Source organism: Populus nigra, chromosome 11 (assembly GCF_951802175.1).
Source record: "Populus nigra chromosome 11, ddPopNigr1.1, whole genome shotgun sequence".
NCBI lineage: Eukaryota > Viridiplantae > Streptophyta > Magnoliopsida > Malpighiales > Salicaceae > Populus > Populus nigra.
In genome coordinates, this window is record NC_084862.1 from 8,560,694 (window position 1) to 8,573,704 (window position 13,011).

At 36.1% G+C, this 13,011-nt stretch overlaps 1 pseudogene; it reads right to left on the reverse strand.

The window, feature by feature from the left end:
* LOC133668705 (uncharacterized) overlaps nt 1-13,011 on the reverse strand; it is a 47,864-nt pseudogene that overhangs the window by 24,030 nt on the left and 10,823 nt on the right.

Below are 13,011 nucleotides of genomic sequence, written 5' to 3' on the forward strand. Positions count from 1 at the left end.
ATCGAATAACAACTATCTTCGTGGCGTCATCTTTATACTTCTCGTTCGTGAATCAATATTCATTGGGTGGGGGTCTCTGTTTCCTATAGTGCTGGTGCCTAGGTACAAGTTATCTTTGTGTCACACTTCTATCAAACCTGATTTACTTGGCTTTCCAGGAATTGGAGTCTTTGCGTGTGGGTTGCGTGACCACGTGATCACGAGGTTCGCATCATCTAGACTTAAAGAAACCCTAATGGACCCCCATTAAATGGACTTATATAAAGCTCACTTACAATTTACCCAAAATAAGTAATAATAACCTGACTAGGAAGAAAATAATAAAAATGAATAAAAAACTAAAAATTACCATCCTAAATATGGTAGAATAAGATTTGTCACCTTTAAAAAGTCTCAAATAAACTAGGAGAAATCTAATTTGAAAAATTTGTATTGCTGCCCCCTTCGATGTTTTTTATTAGCTTGGATTTTCTTATTTAACTTGGACAAATAAGAAACAAATTTCCTTTTTTGTTGCTGATTTAATTTCTTTCCTTTCTAAGTTAGGAAAAGCATTAAATAATCCTCCCCTTTTTAGGAATAAAATCTGGCCAACTTCCTTACTATTAGAATAAATTGTTGACTTTCTATCATTTTAGCATTAGGAAAAAACAAGCCTAACAAGGGTAGTATGGGGCCGGACACATCAGCCCCTTGTTCCACACGAATTGGGCTCTTCTTGGACTTGAATTAGATGAATTAAAGGTGTCCTTCATGCTCCTTAAATGTCCCAAGCCCCTCTAGGTCCATCTTGCTCCATATGTTCTAAACAAGCCCATTCAATACTTCTTTAAACTTCTTTGCCCTAGCTCTTGTAATTGGCCCAATTGACACCTCCAATGGGTCATTGGCATGATTACGCTTGGTGTTGGGCTGATACTCATCACACCCTCTTTTAGGTCCTTAATTTCCCTTGTTTAACTTGGACAAATAAGAAAACAAATTTTCTTCTTTTTTGTTGATTTAATGACTTTTTTTTTTTTGGTAAGTTGACGTATGTATTAAAAGAAAAAGATACAAACATTATAAGGGGCATACCCCAGATTTACAATGATAACAGAAACATAAAACAACATATGGCTACAGGCTAGCCACCGATCAAAAACTGAAACATCACTAGATTCGTTAGGGAAACCAATACAACCAGCTAACTAACAAATTAAGAATCTATGGTATTCACCCTCCAAGCTCGTTGGATCCTTTTATTTTCATTTGTTGGTGCGACATTCCTCATCAAATCAAGCTTATCACGAATGATACATTCGATTTGTTTAAAGACCAAATTCGAAGTTCTAGACATTCCAGCAAAGATCCTTGCATTCCGTTCTTGCCATACATGATACACTGTAGCTGCAAAACTCAGTTTACGAGAAAAATTGACGAAACTCTTGCCATGCCAAGAGACAGTGGCCCATCGAATCCATTCATCCCAGCCTTTTGTCATTCTTGGAATGTCGCATCTGTCACAAACATCCCACCAGATCGCTTTAGTATAGGAGCATTCAAAGAACAAGTGGTTGTGATCCTCATTGTTGCGGAGACAGAGCGAGCATCTATTGGGACCATGTATACCAAACCGATGAAGTTTATCTTGAGTTGTGAGTTTCTGTTGGACAGCCATCCATATAAGAAATGAATGTCTTGGAACAGCATTCTTGAACCACACAATGTCATGCCATTCAACCATCTGACGATGACGTCTTAGTTGTTCCCAAGCTACTTTGATCGAGAATCTGTGATTTGGCGAATCCAACCAAACTATCTCATCCTTTTGCCCCATCTTAGGAAGTTTATCTTGATTTAATGACTTTCCTTCCTAAGTTAGGAAAATCATTAAATAATTCTCCCCTCTTTAGGAATAAGATTTGACCAACTTCCTTGCTTAATTAGGAGAATGAATTTCTGACTTTCTATCCTTGTAGCATTAAGAAAAACAAGCCTAACAAGGCTAGTATGGGGCCGTACACATCAGCCCCTTGTTCCACACGAATTGCGCTCTTCTTGGACCTGAATTAAATGAATTATAGGTTGTCCTTCATACTCATTAGATGTTACAAGCTCCTCTAGGTCCATCTTGCTCCATATGTTCTTAAAAAGCCCATTTAATGCTTCTTTAATCTTCTTTGCCCTAACTCTTCTAATTGGTCCATTTGGCACCTCCAATGGGTTGTTGGCATGATTCCGCTTGGTGTTGGACTCATCCTCATCACTCTACTTCATCCCAGTAGATTGGGGTACGACACTTTCTCTCATACAATGCTTCGTACGGAGCCATACCAATATAAGTTTGGTAGCTAATTTCCCCCAAACTCCAACACATATGATCTTAGAAGATCTTTAAATATCTGGATAGTTTTTTCAAATGGACCATCTGTCTGAGGGTGGAATGTTTTACTTAGGTTCACATTAGTCCCTTAATACTCATTGTTGGCTTGGCCATAACCTCAATGTGAACCTTGGGTCCCAATTTAACACCATTGATCACCCCATAAAGTCTAATCACCTCATTCACGTATAACTTGGCCAACTTATCCATTGAATCCATCATTTTCATGGGTAGGAAAAAAGCCAACTTCATCAGCCGGTCTACAATTACTTATATGGCATCATTACCCTTCTTGCCCCGATTTATCTTTTCCTTGATCTTTCTTATTTCCTCATCTGTCTATTAAGCCTCTAGGACATTATCTTGAAGTACATATTGAATTTTTACCTGAGCTAGTAGTGACCCCTCGGAGCTCTCACTTAGACGTAAACCCATCTTCCTCAACTCTACTAAACTCCTTTGCTCTTTCATTCTCATATCATCAACCACCACTTTCCCTTTTTTACTTAGGGCATATGTTAATACATTAGCCTTACGAGGATGATAGTCAATCACACAATTATAGTCCTTTATCAACAACACCCATCTTCTCTGCTGCATATTTAACTCCTTTTTTTTTTTTTTGGTAAGTTGACGTATGTATTAAAAGAAGAAGATACAAACATTATAAGGGGCATACCCCAGATTTACAATGATAACAGAAACATAAAACAACAGATGGCTACAAGCTAGCCACCGACCAAAACACTGAAACCTCACTGGATTCGTTAGGGAACCAATACAACCAGCTAACTAACAAATTAAGAATCTATGGTATTCACCCTCCAAGCTCGTTGGATCCTTTTGTTTTCATTTGTTGGTGCGACATTCCTCATCAAATCAAGCTTATCACGAATGATACATTCGATTTGATTAAAGACCAAATTCGAAGTTCTAGACATTCCAGCAAAGATCCTTGCATTCCGTTCTTGCCATACATGATACACTGTAGCTGCAAAACTCAGTTTACGAGAAAAATTGACGAAACTCTTGCCATGCCAAGAGACAGTGGCCCATCGAATCCAATCATCCCAGCCTTTTGTCATTCTTGGAATGTCGCATCTGTCACAAACATCCCACCAGATCGCTTTAGTATAGGAGCATTCAAAGAACAAGTGGTTGTGATCCTCATTGTTGTGGAGACAGAGCGAGCATCTATTGGGACCATGTATACCAAACCGATGAAGTTTATCTTGAGTTGTGAGTTTCTATCTTGACCATATTTAACTCCTTTCAATCTGTTGTCGCACACTCTCATTGAGTGTCTTCACCACCTGTGCGTTATGGTAACAATCCAAACTAACCCTTTCATCAACAGGCAAATGAATTAAATCTATGGGAGTTAAAGAGTTAAATCCATACACAATTTCAAAAGGTAAAAAGTCAGTAGTAGAAGGCACACTACGATTATATGCGAACTCTATAAATGGCAAACAATCTTCCTAATTCTTTAAGTTCTTTTGAATGACAGCACGCAGAAGTTGTGTTAAGGTCTTATTAACTACTTCGATTTGTCCATCTGTTTTGGGGTGACAAGTAGTTGAAAGCAACAGTTTAGTACCAATTTGCCCTATAACTCCTTCCAAAAATAGCTAAGGAACTTAACATATCTAATGAGGATCAGCTTAACACTAAGCGTAATCATGTCAACGACCCATTGGAGGTGCCAATTAGTTCAATTACAAGAGCTAGGGTAAAGAAGCTTAAAGAAGCATTGAATGGGCTTGTTCAGAACATATGGAGCAAGATGAACCTAGAAGGGCTTGGGACATTCAGCCTTTAATTCATCTAATTTAGGTCCAAGTAGAGCCCAACTCGTGTGGAACAAGGGGCTGATGTGCCTGGCCCTATACCAACCTTGTTAGACTTGTTTTTCCCTAAAGCTACAAGGATAGAAAGTCATCAATTTATTCTCCTAATTAAGTAACGAAGTTGGCCAGATCTTGTTCCTAAAGAGGGGAGGATTATTTAATGCTTTTCCTAACCTAAGAAGGAGAGTAATTAAATCAGCAACAAAGGAGGAATTTATTTGCTTATTTGTCCAAGTTGAACAAGGAAATCCAAGCTAATGAATGACATTAAAGGGGGCAGCAACACAAACTTTCCAAATCAGATTTCTCCTAGTTTATTTGAGACTTTTTAATGGTGACAATCTGATTCTAGCATATTTAGTATGATAATTTTTGGTTTTTTATTCATTTTTATTATTTTCTTCTTAGTCTTTGGGTTATTATTACTTATTTGGATCAATTGTAAGTGAGCTTCATATAAATCCACCTAAGGGGGGTCCATTAGGCTTTCTTTAAGTCTAGAGTTAGTATAAATAAAGACAATTTAGATTAATAAAAACTTCTAGTTTGCCGCACTTTGTGTGTGTGTGTCTGTGTGTTGGTGAGATAATCTCCCTTTCATGGTTCTCTAAAGAACTGAAAGTGACTTATCGAAGAACAACTGGCTTCGTGGTGTCATCCTTATACTTCTCATTCGTGAATCAGTATTTGTTGGGTGGGGGTTTCTTGTTTCCAATAGTGTTGGTGCCAAGGTACTAATTATCTTTGTGTCACACAACTATCAAACCTCATTTACTTGGTTTTCCAGGAATTGATGTCTTTGTGTGATCACATGATCACGAGGTTCGCATCATTCGGTATCAAAGCTTGGCTCCATTAATCAGGTTATATCCTTCTGAAATTTTCATTTCCGCAAAAATTCCTTAGTGTCCAATTTTTTTTCTCCTTGAATTTGCAACATTTTTTTAAAAAAATTTATTTGTTTCTATTACTATCCAAAATATATCAGTAACATAAAAAAAAGACAAGAAAAAAAATCGTTCAAAAAGACGTTTATGTGATCAAGAAAACTAAACATGGGAAACTTGGAACAAATCAACTCGGAATTAGCTAAAAGTTGATACTATGATTACTGGGGTCATAATCGCATCACATATTTATTATGGGGTCAATTGGATATCGTTGTCTTTGGTTTTCAATTTCGGGTCTAATCAGGTCTGATTCATAACGTTTTTGTGTCACTATATCAAACCTTATCGTAAATTTCTCAAAATTTATATCCTATCTATTTTGGGTTAATATTGCACTATATCTGAAATGTTAGCTCAATTGGACAATATTTACTTTAGATTCCAGATTCGGACTTAACTCGTCGTAAACGAGTATGTTTTGTGTCAACTTTTAAAATTCACTTTCTTTCTATTGTTTTCATTTCTTGCAATATATTTTCAACATATCCAACATATTTGGGTGTTGTTTCATCATTTTGCATATTTCATTTCTATTTTTATTCGAGTCTTCAATTTCGTTCATATTTTGGATAGATTCGTCTGCTACTTGTTAGACTATCATCATGTGTTCAAATCCTATCATCCTTCCCAAGGCCTGAAGGTTTGGCAAGCACTGTAAACATTAGCAAAATCACTATCATCCTTGTACAATTCTTTTATGTGTTCAGATCCTAGAAATAGCATCCAAAATAGATAAAAGAACATACTTGCATGAAAGTGCATCATCAGCAATAATGTTTTATTTTCCTTGCTTATACTTGATCACATACAGAAAGGTTTCAATAAGGTTTTAATGTCTCTTACTCAACTTACCTTGCCCTTTCAAGTGCTTCAATGATTCATGATCTGAATGCATCAAAACTCCTTGGGCCATAGGTAATGATGCCACGTCTCTAAAGTTTTTACCAATGCATAAAGCTCTTTGCCATATGTAGGGTAATTCAAGACTGCCCCATTAAGTTTTTTGTTGAAATACGCAATGGGCATCTTATCTTGCATTAGACCTGAAACATCACATTCAACTTTAAAAGCTCTCGTCAAGTCTGGCAAAGCTAAAACAGGCGTCGACCAAAGTTTATCTTTCAACAAATTAAAAGCCTTATACTGGTCATGGTCATCATTCCATTTAAATCCAACAGATTTTTTCATCATTTCAGTTAAAAGTGTAGAAATAATACTAAAATCCTTCACAAACCTTCTATAAACCTAGCAAGTCCATGAAAACTCCTTACCTCACTTATCAATTTTGGTGATGCCAATCCCGGATGGTCTTAACTTTTTCCTCGTCCATCTCGATACCTTGTGCAATTACGACATATCCAAGAAACACAATTTTTTCCATGCAAAAGGTACACTTTTTAAAATTAACATACAATTACTCAATTTGGAATACACTAAGTACACTACGCAAATGATCAAGATGCTCATTTAAGTTCTTCATGTAGATCAAAATGTCATCAAAATACACAACAACAAACTTACCTATAAACGCATGCAATACATAATTCATTTAAGTTTTCCCGTTGCTGATCTACATCATCTTCTTTGATTTACATGTTCAGTGCACGCCTTATAACCAAGGCCTCCCCCTCAAAGGTATTGAATGCAGTGGTTTTGAAGTCAGAATTGAAAGGTCCATTGGAGTATCAAGAGGATGCCCTAATACATCTTATCCATGTATAAGAGGGGCCCAATACAACCTTATTTGGGCCAGAGGCGAGGACAACAAGGGAAACAAAAGAATTCTACTAAAACTTGAAAAAAACATACGTAGCTACCTTTTCCTTTTGTTTCTAGGATTAATGGGCTGCATGGCCGTATAAATAAGCCTTGAATCAGTTTTGTAATATTTTATTCTTTCTTTTCTTCTCATGGAAAAAACATGGATTTAATATTAGAGGCTTTATTTTATTTTGTTAGCTACAACCCAAGGTTTGTTTGAGCTTAATTAATACTTGGTTTTTAGCTAGGATCTAAGGCTTGTTTGGATCACGCTATTGATACAATCCAGGAAAGGTCAAATTCAGATTTTGACGTAAAATGTGCAACTATCCAGTTTTATGGTAATAGTCATAATTCTCAATCCGACAGTGGGATCGAGCTGAAAGTTTACGTGGAGTCTCCTGACATGTTGTCCTACCTTGGTTCAAAATTTCAGATCAAACAAAATTCGGAAAGGCATCGAAACACGGGTCAACAAAGGCTGTATGAATTTTATTATTTACTTCCTTTTGACTTGTGGACTTCCTCTTTGGCTAGGATTCTTTTCCTAAAAGGATATGGCAACTTATTCTGGAAATCTACTAATTCTACAAAGATCTTTATTGTGCTGCAACATAGTTTCCAAGTGTGGCAGAGATTTATAATTATTTCAAAATTCTTTTCTTACAAGGATTCCTTATTCATCCTAGCTGCATAAAGAAAAGAAGACTTCAGAATAAATTCTACCTTCAAATCAGATTTCCTATCTATTTGGGACTTCTTAATGGTGAAAAATCTGATTCTAGCATATTTAGGATGGTAATTTTCAGATTTTTATTACTTTCTTCTTAGTTTTTGGGTTATTATTACCTATTTGGGTCAATTGTAAGCGGGCTTAATATAAGTCCACCTAAGGGGGGTCCATTAGGGTTTGTTTAAGTCTAGAGTTAGTATATATAAAGGCATAACCAGACATGTGAGTTAGAAAATTTAGATTAATAAAACTTCTTGTTTGCCGCACTTTGTGTGTATGTGTTGATGAGATAATCTCGTTTCCATGGTGCTCTAAAGAACTGAAAAATGACTTATCGAAGAACAACTGTCTTCGTGGCGTCATCCTTATACTTCTCGTTCTCGAATCAATATTCGTTGGGTGGGGGTCTCCGCTTTCAGTAGTGTTGGTGCCTTATGGGCTTTTCAGTTTAGTGTTTTTGGGTCAGTTTTGAGTGGATTTCATATACGTCCACATAAGGGGTCCATTAGGGTTAATTTTTTAAGAACTATTTAAACTCATGTAACCAAAATTTCAGCATTCTTTGATGAATATTATTTCTAAATTTTATAGTTTTAACGTGTGAGAGTGATTATTGCATTCTTCTGTTCTTGAACGAACTGAATCTGACTTATTGAATATTAACTGGGTTTGTGGCGTCATTATACTCATTCTAATAGTGTTGGTGCCTTGAGGCAGGTTTCCATTATGTTACACTCCTATCAGACATATTTTGGTTTTCCAGGATCATATCTCAATCTTGATTGTGGGTTGCGTCACCAAGTGATCACGAGATTCGTATCAATTGGTATCAAAGCTAGGCTTCAAAAAAAGGTCATATCCTTATGTTATTTTCATTTTTTTTAGTGTTCCTTTGAGTTTTTCAATGTTTGCGTCCATCATCTTGTTCTTTGTGTCTGGTTTATCTAAACAAAACAAAAAAGGCTTATATTTCATGTTGTTACTCTCTCTAATCATATCAGTATATTAAAAGAGAGAGAGAGAGAGAGAGAGAGAGAGAGAGATTATTTGAAATATGAAGGATGATTTAATTTTTTCCCCAGAAACACAACTCTTTGTGAATCATAAGCAAACCACCTTAGAATCAATTGAAACTTCAAATTCAGTCTATTAGGGGTGAGATCGCATCATATGTCAAATGTGGGCTTATTCTCATATTGTTTGCTTGAAGTTTTAGTTCGATGATCAATTTTACTGTAGAAACACAACTCTTAGTGAACTATAATCAAATCACCTCAGAATCAATTGGAACTTCATATTCTATTTATTGGTGGTGAGATCGTAAAATATATAAAATTTGGGCTTGTTTTAATATAGTTTGCTTGAGTTTTAATTCGAGGTTCAATTCTGCTGTAAAAACACTACTCTTAATGAACATAAGCTAACCACCTGAGAATCAATTGAAACTTCATATTCTGTGTGTTGGGGGATAGATCACACCATATATTAAATTTGGGCTTATTTTGATATCGGCTTCTGTAGGTTTTAATTGGAGGTTCAATTCTGCCGCAAACTGATCATACAAGGGTTTTGGGTACCTAGATAGAAGTGAACAATCTATAAATTGATTTTTGCTCTTTTTTTGTATAATAATACTAAATATTGAATTTGAGGTCATTTTGAGATTGTTTGGTCTGGGTTTTAATTCTGTTATGGAAAAATTGTGTAACGGTTAGATTTGCGTCAAGTTTCAAAACGTGATCCTTACTGTTTGGTTTTGTCCAAAACTTTTTTTTGCTATTATATTTGGGTTATCTAGGGGTTAAGTAATTGTTTTTTGTAATATTCGCTTCTGTTTTATTCAGTGTCTTCGTTTCATCTACAATTCGTATATATTTGAATTGCTACTCGCAAAATTGTAATCAGTTTTGTTTTGCTTTGTTTTCAGTATATTTATTGATTTTGATTCTGAAAATTATAATTAGAGTACGCTGCTACTAAATTTGATTTTTTTATTTTAGTTCTTAAAGAACAAAAAAAAGCAAGTTGTGAGGTAAAAGGCGTAGTAAGCTTATTAGAGTGAAAAGCCTTGATTTTTTTTGTGTGATACATGAGAGGTGTGAAGATATATTTTATGCTACTGACCAAATTTTGCATATTCAAATAAAGTCTAAAAACAATGAATCAGCGACACAAAATGCTCCTTAGATGTCCCAAGCTCCTCTAGGTCCATCTTGCTCCATATTTTATGAGCAAGCTCATTCGATAGTTTTTAAAGCTTTTTTGCCCTAGCTCTTGTAATGGGCCCAATTGGCATCCCTAATGGGTCGTTGGTGATGAGGATCAGCCCAACAGCAAGCATAATCATGCCAACGACCCATTAGGGATGCCAATTGGGCAAATTACAAGAGCTAGGGCAAATAACCTTAAAGAAACATTGAATGGGCTTGTTAAGAACTTATGAAGCAAAATGGACCTAGAGCGGCTTAGGACATTTAAGAAGCATGAAGGACAGCCTTTAATTCATCTAATTCAAGTCCAGGAAGAGCCCAATTCATGTGGAACAAGGGGCTAATATGTCCGGCCCAATACCAGCCGCCTTGTTAGGCTTGTTTTTTTCCTAATGCTAAAGGAATAGAAAGTCAACAATTTATTATCCTAATTAAGTAACAAAGTTGGCTAGATCTTATTCCTAAAGAGAGGAGGATTATTTAATGGTTTTCCTAATGTAGAAAGGAAAGTAATAAAATCAGCAACAGAGAAAAATTGTTTTCTTATTTGTCCAAGTTAAACAAGAAAATCCAAGCTAATCAAGGGCATCAAAGGGGGCAACAACACAAATTTCCTAAATCAGATTTCTTCTAGTTTATTTGGGACTTCTTAAGGGTGACAAATCTAATTCTAGCATATTTAGAATGATAATTTTCAGATTTTTATTATTTTCTTCTTAGTCTTTGGGTTATTATTACTTATTTGGGTTAATTGTAAGTGGACTTCATATAAGTCCACCTAAGGGGGGTCCATTAGGGTGTTTTTAAGTCTAGAGTTAGTATAAATAAAGGCATAACCAAACATGTAAGGTTACATAATTTTCTTTTTTTTTTGGTAAGTTGACGTATGTATTAAAAGAAGAAGATACAAAGGTTACATAATTTTCAGATCAATAAAACTTCCTGTTTGTCGCACTTGTTGTGTATTGGTGGGATAATCTCCATTCCTTGATTCTTTAAGAAACTAAAAAGGACTTATCGAATAACAAATGGCTTTGTGGCGTCATCCTTACACTTCTCATTCGCGAATCAATATCCGTTGGTGCCTAAGTACAAGTTATCTTTGTGTTACACTTTTATCAAACTGATTTACTTGACTTTCCGAGAATTGGTGTCTTTGCGTATGGGTGGCGTAACCACATGATCACGAGATTCGCATCAGTTGGCATGATTGCGCTTGGTTTTGGGCTAATCCTCATCAACTAGAAATAGAAAAATCAAGATCGTTAATGTTGAAATAAGTCTCCTTATACACAAGTAAGATTATCGGCTTGTTAATGAAAAATACAAATCTGATTTGAGCTTCTATTACATAAAAATTAAGTTGTTTCTTTAATTTTTCCACACTATTATCATCACACAAGCTTACTTTCTTCACTCATCGGGTTTTACATCCACTCTCAACCGGTTTAATTAATGATTTAAGTTTAGCCGAATCTGGTGGTCTTCTCTCATCATTTTCATTACGTGAATTTTCGCTCTTCCTATCCTCACATTCCCTTTTTAATTTCATTTGATCATCATTTACAATAGGTTTCACTTGTTTTGGATAAAGAGGTACAAGAGTGATGGTTTTACCATCCTTTACAATAGGTTGAGATTTAGATTTACCTTTCCCATCCGTATGAGCGTCTTTTTTGGCCTTAGGTGGTTCTACCTTTGCATAAAGCTTTGGTTGGATAACCTCCTCTCTCTTCAGATTCGGCCTCCATGTTGAGGAAAATGAAGCCGAATTGGTCTGAAAACGTGTACTGCCTCTTCTCTTTATTTGCCTCTCCACCTTTATTGCTATATAGACCATGTCCTCCAATTCCACATAATCTTGTAATTTTACAACATTTGTAATGTCCCTATTCAGGCCTAAAACTCTGATTCAAACCCTGCAATTTCAGATACAAATCACTATACTAGTGGTTAGGCACAAATCGCCTTCTCATCAACACTTTTATCTCCTCCCACGACGCTACCAGCCTCTCTCCACTCCTTCTCCTACTAATCAAATTCTGATCCCACCAAATTAGTGCTTAATATGTGAACTCAATTACTACCATTTTTACCTTTTTCGCCTTCGAATAGTTATGGCAATAAAAAATCCAATCCACTTTTTTCCCCAATTCCAAATACACCTCGGGATCGTTTTTACCTTAAAATGAAGGTAATTTCAGTTTGATAGCATCCAAGTCACCATCTAAATCATCATGTTCCCAAATACTATGAAAATTTCCCCTTTGGCCAAATTGGCTCCTAGTTCTAGTCCTAAAATCTCTTCGGTTCCGACGCTGCCGAAAACCTCCCCGATGGCCTTTGGTCTCGTTGTCAACACCACTATCATCAATATCATCAACTCCCTCCTCAAAATCCTCATAATCAGCCCACATTGGCCTTTCAGCCCTACTGCCACTGTTTGCTTTTCGGTTCAGCCCCAACTTTCCTCACGTCTTGGGTGCTTGTACCAGCCTTGTTACCATGTCTCTCCACCCTATCAAGTCTGTCACACATGTTCCCCATCACAAAATTTATCCTCTCCATCATCTGCGTCATGGTTTGCATTTGAAACTTAAGTTCTCCTTCGAGAGGGGTGGGTGTGTTGTTTTGATCTAACATAATAGTACCTGCAAAAATTGGTTAGTGGTAAAAACATATCCTCACAGGTTCACACCTCTCATCTCACCTTCTTGCAGATCTTGCGAGACTGAAACCAACACCAAATGGAATAACGTTACAACGCAATCCAAATATGTATATGATGCGGACCTCGAAATCACGTGATCACGCAACCCATAATCAAGATTGTGATCTTCCCGGAAAGCTGAAATAAGTCTAAAAGAAAGTGTGACACAATGGAAACCTGCCCCAAGGAACCAATACTATTAGAATGAAGTAGAATGATGCCATAAAGCCATTTAATCTTTGATAAGCCAGATTCAGTTCGTTCAAGAACTAAAGAATGCAAGAATCACTCTCACACGTTAAAATTGAAAATTCAAAAGTAATATTCATCAATGAGTGCCGAGATTTTGGTTACATGAGTTGAAATAGTTTTTGAAAAATTGACCCTAATGGACCCTTATGTGGACTTATATAAGGTCCACTCAAAACTGAC